The 18,580-nt window shown below is 49.1% G+C and overlaps 1 non-coding gene across 1 annotated transcript; it reads left to right on the top strand.

Annotated features, from left to right (window-relative positions):
• The first annotated feature begins 13,623 nt into the window (after positions 1-13,623).
• On the top strand, positions 13,624-13,835 carry LOC123646830. The gene has a single exon (XR_006738066.1). It is a non-coding gene; the product is annotated as a small nucleolar RNA U3 (small nucleolar RNA).
• The last annotated feature ends 4,745 nt before the right edge of the window (positions 13,836-18,580 follow it).

Here is an 18,580-nt window from a genome sequence, read left to right on the forward strand (position 1 = left end):
CGTGCTGAGCGCGGCGACCCGCTGCGGGGCTGCGGGTGGGTCGAAGCGAGCTGGGCCGCCCGGTGCACCGAGAGGCCGCCGGCGCGCGGCTGCAGCACGGAGCCTCGCTCGGTCGGTCGTGACACAGCCAGTGCGCGCGGGACAGGGGCGCGCGGCGGGGTCCCCCTGCTGGGAGCCGGAGGCGGGTCCTAGAGCCCACCCCGTTCAGGGTCACGGCCCGCCTCCTCCGCTCCCCCCACCGTGACTCAAACTTTCCCAGCCCCTGCTCGCCAGCCCAGACCCGAGGTTAGGGGAGGACGCGGGGCGGACGGCAGGAGGGAACTGGGGCCCAGCCAAGGCTGCAAGGGATGGGGATGCGCAGAGGACACCTGCGCCTCCCGCCGACAGCGCGCCCAACTGCGGGGGCGGGAGAGGGAGGGCGGGGGCCGCGACGGCCGTATGCGCCCCTCTCCCGCCTGGCCAACCGAAGTGGACCCTCGTTTTTCAGCTTCGTCCGCCCAGTCCCTCAGTAACTCCCCTAAACACGCACACACACACACACACTGCAACATCCTTTCTTTCTGCAGGGCTCTGCGGTTCCAGTTATTGCAATTATTACTGCTGTCATTAACAACCGGAAGTCAAGCACTTACGTGTGCTAAGCATTTTTGCAGTTATTTCCTTGAATGCACGCTGCAACCCTGGAGGAAAACTAACACTAAACCCATTTTACAGATGCGCAAACTGAAGCTCCTGAGGCTCAGAGAGGTGAAGTCATTTGTCCAAGGTCACTCAGCTCTCAAGTAGTGAAGACAGGATTAGAAGCCAGATCTAGAAAGACTCCAAAGCCCCTGAGTTCTACTGCCTCCTTTGTGTTAAAGACATTATCACAGGTCATGTGGTGACTCCAAAGGATGAGGGACACCCCCTCTGCCACCTGCCTCCCCAGTGCCGTGCTGCCTGGGGCTGGGTTCAGCCACCCCCTCCTGACAGTACTCCCTCTAACAGTGCTCATGCCAGCCAGGTCAGGCATGGCTGTGTTCTCGTGGCCTGTGTCTGAGCCTGTCTCCCCACTGGCCTATGAGCCTGTTGAGGGCAGGGCTATGTCTTGGTCCCCCTGGATCAGTTCCCAGTTCCCTACCCAGTCCCTGGCACATGGTGGGGACTCACTAAATGTTGCCTGAACAAATAAACAAATGACAGATTTTGTGGGCATGCCTGGTTTGGAGTCATGTGAAATAGGGCAGCTACCCTCTCACCCCTCAATCCTCCTAGAACACCATGCTCCCAGGATGGGGACAGCTAGCCCCACAGACATGGCTGAGGGCTCTGGGCCTGGGAGTTGGGGTGAGAGATCCTCCTCCAGCATCTGCGCCTGAAGAGCCCTCAGCCAGATGGAAGCTCCCACCCCACACCTCCTCCTTCCCCCTCAGTGTCAGCTCAGACACCACCTCTGAGGCTGTACTGGCACCCTTGCTCTGAGCCCATGGCCTCTCCTCTGACCCTTGTCCTAGCTCTGCCACACCATATGGCCAGTGTCATATCTGTGGGTCTGTCCCTCCCACTCCAGCTATGAGTTCTTGATGGTAAGTGCCTGATGACGGTTTGCCACCTGAATGGGGCAGCAGGTATCACAGAAGCTTGATGGCTGGGTGTTGGCCATGGTGGCAGGCATCACACATCCTCAGGGACTCGGTTTTAGACCAGGACTGGTGTCCCAGAGAAGTGGTCTCCCGTGGAACCACTTATCTCATGGGATATGATGGAAGCCAGGTCCCCAGACCCCATGTGGGAGTGGAACTTGTAGCCAAGCTCATGGGAAGTTGAGTCACCTGCACTTCTGAACGCTGGCTCTTTAAATCTCCCTGGGCTAAGGCTGCGACTGCCCCCAGAGTCTGGGCAGGGCCAGGCCAGCTGTTGGAGAGAGGAGAGAGGCCCCAGCTGTGGGAAGGCAAAAGCCAACAGCAGCCAGGAACCAGGCAGGACTTACAAGTGGTGACATTTCAGGCACAGTACAGGGAACCTTTGGGGACAAGTAGGTCCCTCAGGCATTTATGCCACAAGCATTTGCTGATCCTGAGCTGTGGCCAGGCACTCTGCTAGGCACTGTGAGGGTAGGAGGGATAGAGAGATGCAGAGACATGCCTCCCACCCTGGGGAGCAGAGACATGTAAACAGATAATTCTAAGTCAATGAGATAAGTGCTAATAGAGGAATTAGCAAGCACTCTGGGAGCTCAGAGGAAGGAGTAGACCAGCCTAAGAGGTCGTGGGAGGCCACAGAGTGAGCCTGAGAAGTCTTCGAGACCAAGAGGGAAGGGCATTTGAGAGTGGGAACAGCATGTGCAAAGGCAAGGTGACCTGAGAGCCCCATGGCAGGCAGCCCAGTGCAAGTAGAGGGTGATGGCAGACAGGATAAAGCCCAGGCCATGGCCTTCAGTGGCTTGCAAAGGGGCCTGGGGGCTTTCCAAAGGCACTGGAGAGCTATTGAGGAACGTCAGGCAGGGAAGTGACCCAATCCGATCTGCATTTCAGACAGCCCGCAGCGGCAGAAGTTCAGAGGGGAAACTTGTAGATGCCAGGAAGCCGTAAATCTACTTCCCAAGGATGTAAGAGCAGAGCTGGCCCAAAGAAAGCAAGATGCTCCTCCCTGAGTTGGTCACGAGGGGCAAACGGGATCACGGATTTGAGTTCTGACAAAGCCTGGTGACCTTGAGCAACGTCCTCCCCTGCCTGGGCCTTGGTTTCCTCATTTATAGAATGATTTGAGATGCGGGGGAAGCCAACAAGATAACCCGTGATAGTTCTTGCAGCCTCGCCACTCTGGAACCACTGCCAGGGTCCCTCAGGGACACAGGAAGGTGTGGGAGAAGGTCTGGGCTCCTCTTGGCACGGCCTCCCCAAACTGCCACGGAAGGAAGCCTGGGCAGGCACCCGCCACCCACCTGCCATGGCTCATCAAAGAGTGATATCTGGCCTGATCCTGCTGCCCAGCCAGGGTGCCCAGGGCTGCTGACCCAAGCACGGGCCTCTCTGGGTGCTCAGGGCTTCCCGAGAACGTAAGCATGGTCGTGTAAGCAAAGCGTGCAAGGCCAGCAGTCCTGCATGCTGAGGGAGCACCAGGGCCGTCCACGCCAAGGAAGCGACACTGCCGCTGCTCCCCCACCCCACGCAGCCCCACCCAGGAACCCGATCCCGGGCACTGTGTCTGCTCTGAGATCCAGGAACAGTCAGAACCCCGGGCTCAAGACACTGGCTGGTGTCCTCCCTCCCCACGCCGTTCCTTAACTTCCCTAGGTCCTGCTCCCTAAATGTGCTCTCTTTTCAGCCGTATTAAATCTTCTGTGTTCTGACGTCCCCCACTCACCTCATCCCACTCGGCCCTCTCCCGGACGGAGTCTGCTGTATTCCTCTGATAGAAGAAAAATGCAAAGGGTGGGTAGTATTTGCCAAGTCCCCAAAGACAGCCAGACACTGTCAGCTGCCCCTTGACAACCTCTAGTGCCAACATCTCCGCGCCGGGTGATGGATGAGGAAACTGAGGCTCAGAGGGGTACCGTCCTTGTCCCTGCTGTGCTTTGTGTCTGCATCTGCCTTCCTGCAAAGCCTGTGACCCATCCCACCCTCCATGCCACCTCGGACAGTGGGGTGATGATTTGTACGGGGGTCCCAGCAAGCAGAACTTTGCCCAGTTCTGGAAGGACCAATGAGGAGTGTGGTGTCTTCCTTAGACACGCACAGTCCTCTCAAGCAACTCCTTGGGCCAGACTCAGGCTCCAGCGTCAGACATTTGTTATCTTTGAGATGCTGTCAGCTCACAGGCTAGTTCACCAAAACGCTGGGGCAGAGACAGGAGGCAGAGGAACCACTACAGGAATGACGCAATGGTTCTGCCTGCTGGGGGCCTGGGAACTGAAATAGCTTCAGAGCATCCATTCCTCTAGGAAGAATTAAAGAAATAAATGGGGGCCTGGAAAACAAGACCAGCAGGAGGTCGGGGGGGATGACAGACAACTCGGAACATGGAGCTACTGAGGACACGCAGAGGAGCCATGAAGTCAGGATCTGCACCCTGAGCCCGGAGCACCAAGCCAGACGCTGGGAATTTACTGCTGAATCCAGGCCCTCTGTGGAACCAGCCTCCAAGTCACGCGTCCCACGAGGAATGGTTTGAGACCATCCCAAGAAATATTTGGGCAGCCTGAGAAGTGCAGGAACCGCTGCCCATCCCCATGTGTCAAGAACAAACAAGTAAGAATTAAACCAGAGACAGCCGCTCCGAGACTTGCTCCCCACCACCCTGTCCTCCCCTGGATGGGCTTGTGTCCCACTGAGCCCCTGATGCTGTCGTTAGGGGAGAAGGAGCCCAACTTGTTGGCAGGGGTCGTTGCTCACTGTTTGGGCTGTGTACTAAGCCTTGTTGTCATTTATGGCCATTATGTCACCTTTATCTTGTCATTTGTGGCGGCAAGAATATCCACAGTGAGTTGAGGTTTGCTTTCTGTCTCTTTTATTCTTTTGTCCTCTTTCTTACCCTCTCTCTCTCATAATTAAAAATTCCATTGAACTGTTTTGTTAACAGACGCTGTCGGCTTCCTTCCCTAAGCTCTTCCCCACTTCTTCCTGGAAAGCCTGGCTTTTCCCTGGCTTTCTGGTTCAGGTGTCTGCTCTTGCTCCTCGTGACTTGAGGGAGGGGGGCCCTTCCCTTCCACAAAGGACATCCTGATGGGCTGGGCCCCCATGGCCCCCTGCCCACTGCCAGCGATGGGGCTGGGAACGAGCATGTGACGCATTTCTGGCCAGTGGGACATGAAGGAGTATGTGCTGGTGCGTCTCCAAAAGAAACACAAAAGACCAGAGTCACAGGACTCCACTGCCTGACTTGAGGTCTTATTCTAAAGCAGCAGGAATTGAGACTGTGGTGTGGGCAAAAGGAAAGACAAATCAGTCAGTAGGACCGAATAGAGAGCCCAGAGACAGATCCACACTGGCGTGGCCAATTGACTCTTGACAAAGGCGCCAACGGCCTTGGTGTTGGAACAACTGGATATCTGTATAGCAAAACAATGAACCTCAATCCCTACCTCACACCAGACATGCAAATTAATTGGAGCTGATTCAAAGGCCTGAGTGTAAAAGCTAAACTAGAAAGCTTCTAGGAAAAAGAGACAAGGAAAAAAGAAAGTGGAGCCCTTCTTCTACCCAGTGCTGTGATCTCTGCATCAGAGCCAAGGAACTGCATGCCCATGTTGAAACCATGAGAAACCAGCCCAAACCCAGCGTGTAAAGAGAACAGGGCTTCAGGGCTGCCCTGCGTATGGCTTTCTTGTTACGTGTGATGGCGCACAGTTAAGCTAATTGCATCGTGTTCTCCGTTACTGCAGCCAGAAGCGTTCCCACAGAGACGGGCCTATCCTTTTGTTTTTCCACCATACAGTATAAAGTTTTACACAACTGTTCCTATTCAGGTGATAAACACAAAACAGTGGACACTGACCTTCATGTGGAGTCTGAGGGATTGCTAAACAATGTCTTCTAGGACTAGATCTCTCCTTATGGGCCGACTTTGGACTCCAGCGCCAGGGGCAGGTGCTGAGGCGCCCTGAAGGAGCTGGGATTGTCCACTGCAGAAAGTGACCCACGGGGCAAAGTGCCTCCAAAGGACAGAGACCACATTGGACTCATTCTTATTCGTACCCCCAAGGCCAAGACAGCATCTGGAATGCAGTAGAAGCATAATAAATAGGTGTTGTATGAATGGATGGATAGAACAGGAAAATTCCAAGCCCCTTCCTTATTTTATTAACTCATAAGCTTGATCGGTACAGTTAAAATACAATAAGCAGTTCCTAGTTCCTTTAACAATTCCCCATAACTTACATTCTCTCATTACTTGAATCATCTCCCCAGGAGTTTGAAGAATGTGGACAGTCCCTGTGTTAGGGACAGGGCTGGCATTTCTGTGCAGCCTGACCTGCCCCTAAATCAGGACCTCAGGACCCTCCTCCCGCCTACGTGCCCACCGTCAGCCCTACTTCCTCCCAGTCGAACAGCAAAGATGCAGAGATGCGCTCTGGAAGCCCCTGAGATACTGTCCTCAGCTTGGACAAGACGTCCCCAGCCGCTCCCATCTGCACATCACCCCGGACTGTTCAGCAGATGAGCTCTTGTCAACCAGAAGATTCCAAGAGCCTGTCTCCAAGGGAGTGGAAGGCAAGCATGACAGCCAAGAAAAATCATTTCAAAGCACTTAAAGATGCCAGGTCAAGACGGCAGGGCGGCAGGAACACACGATGAGGCAGCTGCTGTGAAAAACAATTTGGCGGTTCCTAAAAAAATTAAACATGGAATTACCGCATTACCCAGCAATTCCACTCCTAGGTGTATGCCAAAAGAATTAAAACCAGGTGTTCAAACAAAAACGTGTACACCGATGTGCACGGCAGCACTATTCACAATAGCCCAGAGGCGGAACAACCCGAGTGTCCATCAATGAACAAACGGATAAACAAAATGCGGCTGAAGAGATATTACTCAGCCATAAGCAGGAGCAAAGTGCCGGTACACGCCACAACACGGATGAAAATTAAAGAAAGCCAGACACAAAAGGCCTGGAGTCTGGAAATATCCAGAATAGGCGAATCCGGAGAGGCAGAAAGCAGATTAGTGGGTGCTGGGGGCTGGGGGTGGGAGGGATGGGGAGTGACTGCTTAAGGGGTGCAGGGTTTTGGGGGAGGGTGGTGACAGTGCTCTGGAACTAGACAGCGGTGATGGCTGCACAATACTGTGGGTGTGCTAAATGCCGCTGAATTGTACATTTTAAAATAATTGAAATAGTGAATTTCATGTTATGTGTGTTTCATCACAATTTTGTTTTAAAAGCAGGGTATGGCTGTCTGGGGAGGGCAGTTGGGAAACCAGAGGAAGGGGATCTCAACTGACCAGGGTGCCTGGGGGGGCCAGCTGGGCCACCCTCTTCCTCTAAGGGAGGCTGAGTCCAGCCCTGCAGTTGGGGTGAGGGGTTCTGGGCCCAGTCTGGAGCTCTCTTACCACCCTGGACTCCTCCCCATTAGTCTCCTGCCAATTTAATTTAGCCTCAGGAAGTCTCCCCCAAGGACCGAGGAATCCACAGTGTCACCAAGATGATGTTGATCAAGGAAAAAGATCAATCCTAACCATTATGCCGTGACAGCTGACCTTTGATTGAAGCAGAGAATTGCAAAAGGAATCAGATTAAAGATGTTTAAATTAATTGTGTCTGGAGCTGCTTCCCAAGAAACCCCATTTGGAAAATCCTGAAGGAGAGAAATGATGCTCCCCAGCCCAGACATCAAGCCATGACCTTCTTAGCATGAAGAGGAGCTGCTTGCCAAGGGCCAAGATTTATGGGGTGGACTCCGTCAGCAAAGGAGGTTAATTACATCTCATTTGACACTTAGAATTAATAGAAACAGGCAGGAATGAAAGCCTCAAGAACAAAGCGGTTAGTGGCTGCTGCTTGCACACACTACATAGGGCCTGTACATTTGTCTTGAGTTTGGGAACCCCCCTGCACAAGGCTTAGTGGGGAGCAGAACGCGCTTCCCACCACAGATGCCAAGACATCAGTCACTCGCTTTCCCATCATCTCCCGCAGCTGAGGCGTGGGTGTGTCATAGGCTCCCCCCATCAAATACACTCACCTCTGGAACCAGAAACCCAAAGAGGCTGGTGGCCCCTTAGTGGCAGTGGCAGGGGCAGTGCAGTGAGCCACAGCCTCTAGTCATCAGACTAGGGCTGCAATGGCTTCAGGGGCTTGTTTCTGCCTGGGTGGCACCAAGCATAATTCTGTACCTCATGTGTAAGCACTTAATAGTGCTGCTTAAGTCAGCAAAAGTTACACTTTCGGAGGCTGAGGCAGAAGGGTCGTTTGAGGCCAGGAGTTTGAGATCAGCCTGGACAACATAATCAGACTTCGACTCTACAAAAATTAAAAATTAAAAAAAATTAGCAGGTGTGGTGGTGCACACCTGCAGTCTGGCTACTCTGGAGGCTGAGGTGGGGGATTGCTCGAGGTTGCGGTGAGCTGTGACTGAGCCACTGCACTCCAGCCCTGGCGACAGAGCAAGACCCTGTCTCTAAAAAAAATAATAATAATAATCAACAAAAGTTACCTTCTGTTGCCTACAGTTAAAAACTCTGCTCCATTTCTTCTGGTAATGGCTTCCAACAGACTTCCCCCAACCAAGCCTGTGAACCAGGCTGAGCTAATCATATTGTCTCATTCCTCCAGCTACAGTGATTGGTCTAGAGCTGGGCATGTGACCCACACAGAGCCAATCAACATCTTTCCCTGGGATGTTCCTACTGGGGAAGAATGTGTCTTGTCTCTGGGGCCATGGGACTGAAAGGCTATGTACTAGGGGCCAGCAGCCATGTTCCCCAGCAGTAGGGGTCATCTGCAGTAGGACAGAATGAAGGCAGCAGAGTCAAGAAGCAGAGAGAGAAGCCTGACATCCTTCAAGTCCCTGCTGCCACCATACTTCCTGTGGTGTGATTGTGTGAATCAATAACTTCCCTTTTCTTGCTTAGGCTCATTCGGGTTGGATTTCTGCCATTTGTAACAAAAATCCTAAATAAAGAAGGGGGGAAATGTTGCTTTATTCAGGAGATGCCTCATGAGCCTGTTTTTCTCTTGAGATGACAACTGACTCATGGCTAAAAGGAACAAAATCCCTAGGCACAAAAATGCCATTGGCAGAGGCCAACACTGGTCAGTCAGCAGATATTAATTAAACATCTTCCTATGCAAGGTCCTGGCCTAAGCACTTTCACTATATGTGAGACAATCCGGCATCCAGCAAGCACTCAGTAATTGCTGGGTACAGCAAGCTATTATTAGCATTGGTCCCAATAGCTCCTTGCCATTTACAGCTCAGGTGGAGGGGTTGGAAAGGGGCAGGTTCAGGGCTTGGGATGGGTTTTTTCCCCTTTTTTCCGAAACATCTCTGACTAAGGCCCCACCCCAAGTAGTTCCTCCTCGCCCTGTGAACTTAAAAAGGGAAAAATATATTTTTTGATGTAACCAGAAAACCGTGCTCACTGAGGGAGTTGATGACCTGTCTTGGAGGAAGCAATCCACTTTAAACACAGAACTTTAATAATTAAAGAGTTCCCTGAATTCCAATCGCAACATTCTTGCCAAGTCTCCCTTCCTAGGGCGGGAGTGCAATTCTGCACCTTCCTGGCCTGGAATGAGAGAAAGTGCACCACACACACACAAACTCCTGTAGGGTGTTCCTCGAATTAACACATGGAACACGACAGCTTGGCCTCTGTCTGACAGTCAGGCCCCGCTCAGTGAGGCGTCGCAGCCAAAAGAAACACCAGTGGGACTCAGTGGCGGCAGAGAGGCCAGTCGGTCTTTGCTGAAGACGCTTGGAGTGTCAGCGAAGGGGGAATCACACCTCACAGCCCTCGCTCAGCTTCCCATAGTCCCCTTTCAACACGTCGCCCCCCGAGGCCTCTCACCCTCACAGCTGCACCTCCGTGTGTCTCTTCCTCTCTCCCTCGCCCCAGCTCTCTTCTCCCTTGCAAATCTATCATTTTCTCCATCTAATAGCAATGAGCTCTTTCTAAAAGGCAAATAAATTTAGCGCCTTTAGACTTGTCCTATCTTCTTCACCCATTACCCCTCCTCAACCCATAAAACCTCAAAGAAAACAGTAAAATCTTCATTAAGAGGTCAGGAGGGGGAAAGGCAGCGAACACTCAGACTGCTAGTAACCTTCCCTCCTCAAAAATGGCATCAAAAAACATGACAAATAAGTTCTAGGCATATATGTGTTTGGATGTGTGTAGGTCTGAAACTCAACCATTAGCCATGAACTCCCCCTTAGGGAGCAGGAGGACTGGTGAGATTCAAGCCTATGTGTGTCCACCTTCCAAGGGGATGCAGTAAATGACCCCAATGCTGCCATGAGGACCCAGCACCACACTCTGACTCAGCTTCTCGGGTGATCAAGGCATTTCGCCCTTCAGAAGTAAAATTTTGTCCTCTACTTGACCCATTCCTGCAATGGTGGCTCTGCTTCTCTCAGTAATTGGGAGACCAGCAGATAGAAAATCAGCAAGTACAGGATGACTGAACAATACTGTCAGCTACCTGTATCTCATTGACATTTATGGAATGTTCCACCCAACATCAGAATACATGTTCTTTTCTATTGTGAAAAATCACCAAGATACAACAAATCCTAGGTGGAACAAACCTTAACAGATTTAAAAGAATTAAAATATATAAAGTATGTTCTGTGACCACAATGGAATTAAACTAGAGATAAGGAAAATGAAAATACAATGTATCAAAATCTTTGGGATGTGGGTAAAGGAGTGGTTAGGGGAAATTTTATAGCATTAAATGCTCAGATTAGAAAAGAAGAAAGTCTCAAATCAATAATCTAAGCTTCCACTTTAAGAAAATGGAAAAAGAAGTGCAAAATAAACCCAAAATATTAATATAAGGAAGGAAAAAAAGAGCTAAAATCAATAATATGGAAATCAGAAAAATAATAGAGAAAATCAATGAAGCCAAAAGCTGGTTCTTTGAAAAGATCAATAAAATTGATAAGCTTCCAGCAAGACTAACTAGGGAAAAAAGAAAAATTATCAATACCAGGAATGAAAGGAGGGGCATCACTATAGGCCCCACAGACATTCAAAGGACGACAAGGGAAGAGTTTGAACAACTCTGTGCACACACACCCAACAGCTTAGATGAAATGGACAAACTCCTTCAAAACTACAAAGTACCAAAATCACCCAAGATGAAATAGATAATCTGATTCACCTTGTAACTGTTAAAGAAATTACATTTGTAGCTTAAAAATTTTTCAGAAAGGAAGACTTCATGCCCAAATGATTTATTGCTCAATTATACCAAATATTTAAAAGGGGGGAAAAAAACAACTTTGTTCAATAAAAGAGAACACTTTCTAACTGATTTCATGACACCAGCATTACCCTGACACCAAAACCAAAGACAACAATAAATAAATGCTACAGACCAATATTTCTCATGAACACAGATGCAAAAGTCCTCAACAAAATATTAGCAAATCAAATTCAGAAATATATAAAAAGAATACTATACCAAGACTAAGTGGGGCTTATCCTAGGAACACAAGACTACTTTCATATTCAAAAGCAATCCATATGATTCCCCATATGAAGAGAGAAAATCATATATCAGTTGGGTCAGAGAAAGCATTTGACAAAATTCCATGTTCATTCATGAAAAAGCTCTCAGCAAATAGGAATGGAAGAGAATTTACTCAACCTGAGAAATGGCATCTACAAAAAAACTACAGTTAACATCCTACATCGCACTGGCAAGAGACAGAACACGTTTGCCCATGACCGGGAGCAAGACGAGGATGTCCACGCTCGCTGCTCCTCTCCAACGCTGTACAGGACGTTCTGGTCAGTGCAGTCAGGCAAGGAAACAACGGTCCTCTAGACTGGAAGAGCTAAAACTGTTCTTCTCTTCAGATGACATGGTTATCAGAATAGAAAATTCTAATAAATTTACCCAAAAAAGAAAAAGCCCCAAAACTAATGAGTTTAGCATGGTAGGAGGATCAAGGTCAACAGACCAAATTCAACCTTATTTCTACTCACTAGTAATGAGCAACTGGAAATTAACATTTTTTTAAAAAAAACAACACCATTTACAGTAGCTCCCCAAATGAGTTACTTAGGTATAAATCTAAGAAAGCATATAAAAGATCCCTATGCTGAAAACTGCAAAATGCTGATGACAGAAAGCAAACAAAACCTAAGACATGCTCTGTGCATGGGTGGGAAGACCCAGCAGAGTAACTGAGCTGCAGACTTCATGCAATTCCAACATAAATTGCAGCAGGTTTTTAAAAAGGTATAAACAAACTTATTCAGAAAGTTACACTGTCATGCAAAAGAACTAAAATACTCAAAACAATTTTGAAAAAGAAAAAGTGGGAGGAATCACACTACTCCATTTTAAGACTTAACTACAGGAACAGTTACCAAGACAGTGTGGTATTGACAAAGGGACACACTGATCAATGGAACAGAATAGAAAGTCCAGAAATAGATCCATACAATTACGGCTGACTTTTGACAAAAACGCAAAGGCATTTCTATGAAGAAAGGATAATCTTTTCCACATATGGTCTTGGAACAACTGGACATCCGTATGCAAAAAACCAACAATAAAAAACAAACCATGACCTAAACCTCACAACTTATACAAAAATCAATTCAAGGCCGGGCGCGGTGGCTCACGCCTGTAATCTTAGCCCTCTGGGAGGCCGAGATGGGTGGATTGCTCAAGGTCAGGAGTTCGAGACCAGCCTGAGTGAGACCCCGTCTCTACTAAAAATAGAAAGAAATTATCTGGCCAACTAAAAATATATATAGAAAAAAAATTAGCCGGGCATGGTGGCGCATGCCTGTAGTCCTAGCTACTCGGGAGGCTGAGGCAGTAGGATCACTTAAGCCCAGGAGTTTGAGGTTGCTGTGAGCTAGGCTGACGCCACGGCACTCACTCTAACCTGGGCAACAAAGTGAGACTCTGTCTCAAAAAAAAAAAAAAAAAAAAAATCAATTCAAAATGAATCATAGATTTAAATATAAAAAACATAAAATCATAAAACTTTTCGAAGAAACATAGGAGAAAATATTCATGACTGGGAGATAGGCAAAGAGGTTTTAGACATGACACCAGAAGCACAATCTATAAAAGGAAAAGTTGATAAATTGACTTCATCAAAATTAATAATGTTTGCTCTGCAAATGACAGAATGGAGTGAAAGGACAAACTACAGACCGTGAGAAAATATTTGCAAATCACATATCCCACAAAGGACTTTATCCAGAATGAGAGCTCTCAGAATTCAACAAGAAAATAACCCAAAGAGGACATTAGAGAAGGCAAATGTTCAATATGTTCAGCATCATTCGCCGTCAGGGAAATGCACATTCAAGCCATGGTGAGATACCATGACACACTTAGTAGAAAGGCGAGATTTAAAAAGACTACTGGGCCAGGCATGGTGGCCCACGCCTGTAATCCTAGCATTCCGTGAGACTGAGGCGGGAGGATCACTTGAGCCCAGGAGTTTGAGGTTGCTGTGAGCTGCAATGACGCCACTGCACTCTGCCTAGGGCGAGAGAGTGAGACTCTGTCTCAAAATAAATAAATAAATAATAAAAATTAAAAATAAACAAAAAGAATACTGACAATTCTGAGTGCTAGCGAGGATGCAGCAGAGCTGGAGTTCTCACTCATTGCAGGTGAAATGCAAAATGGTACAGCCGCTCTGGAAAACGGTTTGGCAAATTCTCATAAAGCTAACATACACTTGCCATTTGAGCCAGCCATACCACTTGCGTATTTGCCCTAAAGAAATGAAAGCTTAGGTTCACACAAAAACGTATCCACGAATGTTTATAGCAGCTCTATTCATAATCGCCAAAAACTGGAAATGTCCTCCAGTAGGAGAATGGATAAGTCAAACACGGTACACCCATACTACTCAGCGACACAAAGGAACATGCTGTTGATACAAGCAACAACGTGCATCCGCCTTAAAAGCACTAGACTGAGTGAAAGAAGCCAGTCTCAAAGACCATACTTTCAGGATCATTTCTATAGTCTGATCAGTACTAGAGAAGTTTCTCCGAACGAGTAGAGCATGGAAACCACCAGGAGGAGGCGCAGCGTCCTCTCCTGAGCGTGAAGCCGGTCTGGTCGCTTCGCTGCAACTGCCATTTGCAATCGAAGACCGTCCTTCTCTTCCTTTGGGAGAGTGAGGGGCAGAGGACCGTCTGAGCTGTTCCTTTGAAAAAAGGAAAAAAAAAAAAAAGCAGCCGGTCTCAAAAAGTCACACACTGCATGCTTCTGTTTCCATGACATCCTCAAAAGTACAGAACTGTAGCGACAGAGAACAGATGAGCAGGTGCCAGAGGTTAGGGCGAGGGTGTGACCACAAAGTGGTGGTAGCATAAAGGAGCTGTTCTGATCCCGACTGCAGTGGCGGTTGTGCAAATTTGTGCATGTGTTAAAATCTACACAACTTTACAGCAAAAAATAAAGTCAGTTTTACTGTATTTCAATTCAAAAAAATAACATTTAAAAATGTGAAACCCAAAAAATGTCAGCATAGAATAGTAAGAGCTACCAATATATATTGATAGTTCTGAAAATAACTTAATATGTTTTTAAATAAAAATTTTATCATAAAAAGAAAACATGTTCATTACAGTAAATCATAAAAATCAATATTCTTTAAAACAGTTTCCTGAGGATAACCACTGTTATTACCTTGGTATTTATGGCTTTTGCTACATATTATAAATTGCCCTTTATAAATCAGTAGCAATGTATCTTTCTAGCTGCAGTGAGCATTATTTCCCTACATTTTCCCAAATATTGACCATTATATTTGAAGCTTCACCAATATGGTATATGAAAATGTTTTATATTTATTTTCATGTATTCTCTTGGTTTACTAATGAAGTTGAGTGTTTTCAACTTGTTTACTGGCCATGAAAATAGGTTTTTTTAAAAAAGCTTTAATAAATCTATCAAGAGTCCAGGTGTAATGTTAATACCCATTACTCAGCCACTCTGCGCCTCCATTTTCTCATCTGTGAAATGGGGACAATGACATTTCCCAGGCTGTTGCACTGAATTCCCCAGGATCACCTCCTAAATGAACCCTGCCCTTGAACCCTCGACTCAGGATCTGCTTCTGAGGGCTCTGAAATGAAGCCTGCGATGTAGGCGAACACGAGCAGCGACCACCCCACACTCCAGGGAGAGAAAACTTCATTCCTGGGCCCTGCAGGCCACTGTCCCTAGGATGGGACTTTGGCCTTTCGCCCTTAGCCCTGACCAAGTCCAGGCCGCTTCTGACTACAGTGGGGCTTCCAGCAGACATTGCCTGGGGGAGACACAGCCATGGGAATCACTGTATCACTTGCTGAGTGTTTTCTACATATCCCCCCCGTGTGAGTCCCACACTGACCTGGCAGATAGGTCCTACTTTTCAGTCCTGTGATCTCCACTTTTCGGACGAGCGGATGGAGGAGTGCCTACCCGCGGACGGTGCAGCAGTCTCATGGAAACCTCCCTCTCACCTGCTCCCTCCTGGCCATCTGGGTGCAGACGGAGCCACCTGCAGAGTCTGTCCTGTCAAACCCGCTGTGGAGAGGAGCCTCCTCCCTCCTGCCGGGTCTGCATTCTTCTTGGCCACCCGAATTTTAAAGATTAGGGAGCACATACAGAGGCAGGAAGTCCTGACCATGCTACCACATGGACTCACCTCGCAAACATCGCCAAGTGAAAGACACCAGACACAAACGGCCGCATAGCGCAGGGTTCCGTGTGTATGAAATATCCCGAATGGACAAACCCATGGCGACGGGAAGCTGTCTAGTGGTTGCCAAGGATGTGGGACTGGAGGGAATGGGAAGTGGCCATTTAACGGGAGCAGAATTTCTTTTTAGGGTGACACAAATATGGAGGCGGTGATTGCCCAAGGGCGGGGTTGTACTAAATGCTTCGGAGTCGTGTGCTTTAAAATGGTTAATGATTAACTTCCTGTTATATAAATTTTACCTCGACTTAAAAAGTGAACCGTAAGAGGGACAACTAACTATGTGGCCAAATATCCAAATCAATTTATCAGAGTTCACATTCTTGATTAATTAGTGCTCGTTGTGGCAGTAACATACAGCATCAGGAAGTGTCTTGGCCTATATTCTGCTGCTGTAACAGAGTGCCGCTGGCTGGGTAATTTATAAACAAAAGAAATTCAGTTCTCACAGTTCTGAAGGCTGGGAAGTCCAGCATCAAGGTGTGGCATCCAGCGAGGGCCTTCATGCTTGTCATCCCAGGAGGAAGGTGGAAGGGCACGGGAGTGTGAGAGAAAGAGAACCCGCTCCTAAAGGCCCCTTTCCTTTTTAAAAGGCATTAAGCCACCCATAAAGACAGAGAGCCCTCACTGGCCTAATCACCTCTTAAAGGCCCCACCTGGTAATACTGTTAGATTAGCAATCAAATTTCAGCATGCAAAACACATGGGGGACATTCAAACCACAGCAGGAATAACACTCCAGCTTTGTTGGAATAAAAAACCTTTTCTCCTTTGTTTTTGGTATTGGTTTGCTAAATATTCCAAGCCCATTCCATTGGATAGCATTTAGCTTTGTTTTTCATATTTGTGGAACACTCATAGCACTCAGGTGCAAAATATTATTTCTTTCAATTATCAAAACACACAGAAAAGACTGGGGGGACAGAAGCTGCTCAGAGGCACCAGCTGGCTCTTCTGCTGGGTTTGAGCCCGGTCTTGCTGCGGCCAGCGCGGGTGCCGGCGATGTGCTACTGTGACGGATGGCAGGGACAGGGGCTCTGGATGGCTAAGCATCCTTCAGGCTGCTGCTCCCTGCAGAAGCTGCACCCACTTGTAAGGCCATAGAGGGACACGTTACAAATCATGTCCTTTCACTTTATGGGGATCATCATTTATCATCCTTCTCTGTCTGCTGCAACTGTCTAACCTCTCAATCTTCCTCTGGCACAGAGCAAAGCTCAGCCCCACCTCGTGCTGGGTATGGATCTGGGGAATTTCCAAGTATTGACTATAGTGACAAAGACTGTGCAGAGCAGGGCTGGGCTCCAGCTTCCCTGTTTGTCTTTTTTTTTTTTTTTTAAATAGAAACGGGGTCTCACTCTTGCTCAGGCTGGTCTTGAACTCCTGAGCTCAAGTGATTCTCCCACCTCGGCCTCCCAGAGTGCTAGGATTACAGGCGTGAGCCACCACGCCCAGTCTGTTGCCTGTTCATCTTGCTGGGTGGGTCCTTGTGAATCCAGAAAAGGAGTGTGGGGGGAGGGGCAAGGCTCAGGCCAATTCTACATGCCCACCCCTGCCCAGACCCTTGGCTGCTTTGCCTACGAGGACAAAGACCATGAACTTCCTGGACCATGCTGAGCAGAAGGCAGGGCCCTTCTCCTTGTTGTCTCACAAAGTGTCCTTTTTGCATCTCCAGGATTTTAGGGGTTTTGGATGCTCCAGAGACAGCTCCCAGGGTGGTTGTGGGGGGCACCCAGGGGCTGGCAGGGCACAAGCCATGCTGCACAGGGGAACCTTCCTTGGCTATCAGCCGGTTCAGGAAAGGCTCCTGATTCCACATATTTTCCTCTCCAGAATTTTGGACTTGGACCAGGATCTTAAGTGCAGCTGTGCCAGTGGCCCAGTGTAAGAAGTAAAAGTTGAGAGCCAGTTGGCTGGAGTAAAATTTGACCAAATGAAGGGACAGCAAATCTGGGGTGGAGAGAATTGGATGATAATAACAACATTCACTGCATCCACGTATGAAAGGCCTTCAGACATATGGTTCATGGACGCTCACCAACACCCTGGGAGAAATGTGCTTCTATCATCCCCACTTTACAGATCAGGAAACTGAGGCTCAGAGAGGTTTATATTCAGTATTACCCCAGATTGGACTGCTGGTCGGGGTGGGGCAGGACTGGAACCCAGGGCAGGAACATTAACTACCAGTTATGTTGTGAGATGAGAGACTTTGGGAGGAGAGGGAATCCCCTCACCTCACCCATATTGAATTTACAGCCAGATGGCACAGCAAGTGTGGTGGCTTTGAGACGTTTTAAAACCAGCCAAGACAGCCAGCTTTCCCAGGCCCCACCTGCCCTGGGTCTCCCCAGGCCAGGTGGTCGATCCGAGTCCCTCCTTGCGGGGGGAACCCCTTCTCCTGTCCTGTCACAAGACTGGCCAGGAGGGTGAGGATGGGGGCCGCGGCCTCGTGGGCCTGGGAGTAGCTGTGGGCTGTGGGAGTAGCTGGCGACTGTCGCCTTCCCTTGCTTCTTGGAGAGCCCAGGTCAGGGAGAGGCCAGAAGCCAGCCAAGGACACCCAGCGGCCCTGCAGCCACCAGGGCCACACGGTTCCCGGGAGCCACGGGTCTGACCTGTGTTTCCATCAGCAAGGTTGCATTTCTTCACATGTGGGCCTGTGGCCTGGTGGAAAATTCCAGACTCTGGGAAGTGCTGGTTCTATGCGGCCGAGGGAGAAGACATCAGGCCAAAGGTGATGAATCACAGTGGTGGCCACGGCTTCGTGTCTAGTAGGCCTGGCCTCAAATCCCCACTCTGCCATTTATCAGCTGGGTGACCCCAGGCAAGTCACTGAACCTCCCTGGGACTGTTTCTTCATCTGAAACGGGACAATGGCAGTGGCTACCTCACAGGACAGAAAAGGACAGCACACAGTGCAGTGGTGGCAGAGCCACGGGCCAGGAGGACCAGAGAGCCAGCTGTGAGCACCAGCAGGGAATCTGTGGTCAGCACTGGCTGCAGCCCCAGGTATGCCCAGGAGGTGTGGTGGGACCTTGCCCACCCAGGCTTGCTACTTCCATTCCTGTGCCCTGAGGTCCCCTCTCTGGAGCACACCCCATCCTGCCCGCAGCCCATGGTTCATGCCTGAGTGGCTACCTGGCTGGGAACGGGGCCCGGGCACTCTTGGGACCCCGAGCCCCAGTGTCCGGCAGCTTGTGA

This window comes from Lemur catta, chromosome 10 (assembly GCF_020740605.2).
Source record: "Lemur catta isolate mLemCat1 chromosome 10, mLemCat1.pri, whole genome shotgun sequence".
In the NCBI taxonomy this organism is placed as follows: Eukaryota; Metazoa; Chordata; class Mammalia; order Primates; family Lemuridae; genus Lemur; species Lemur catta.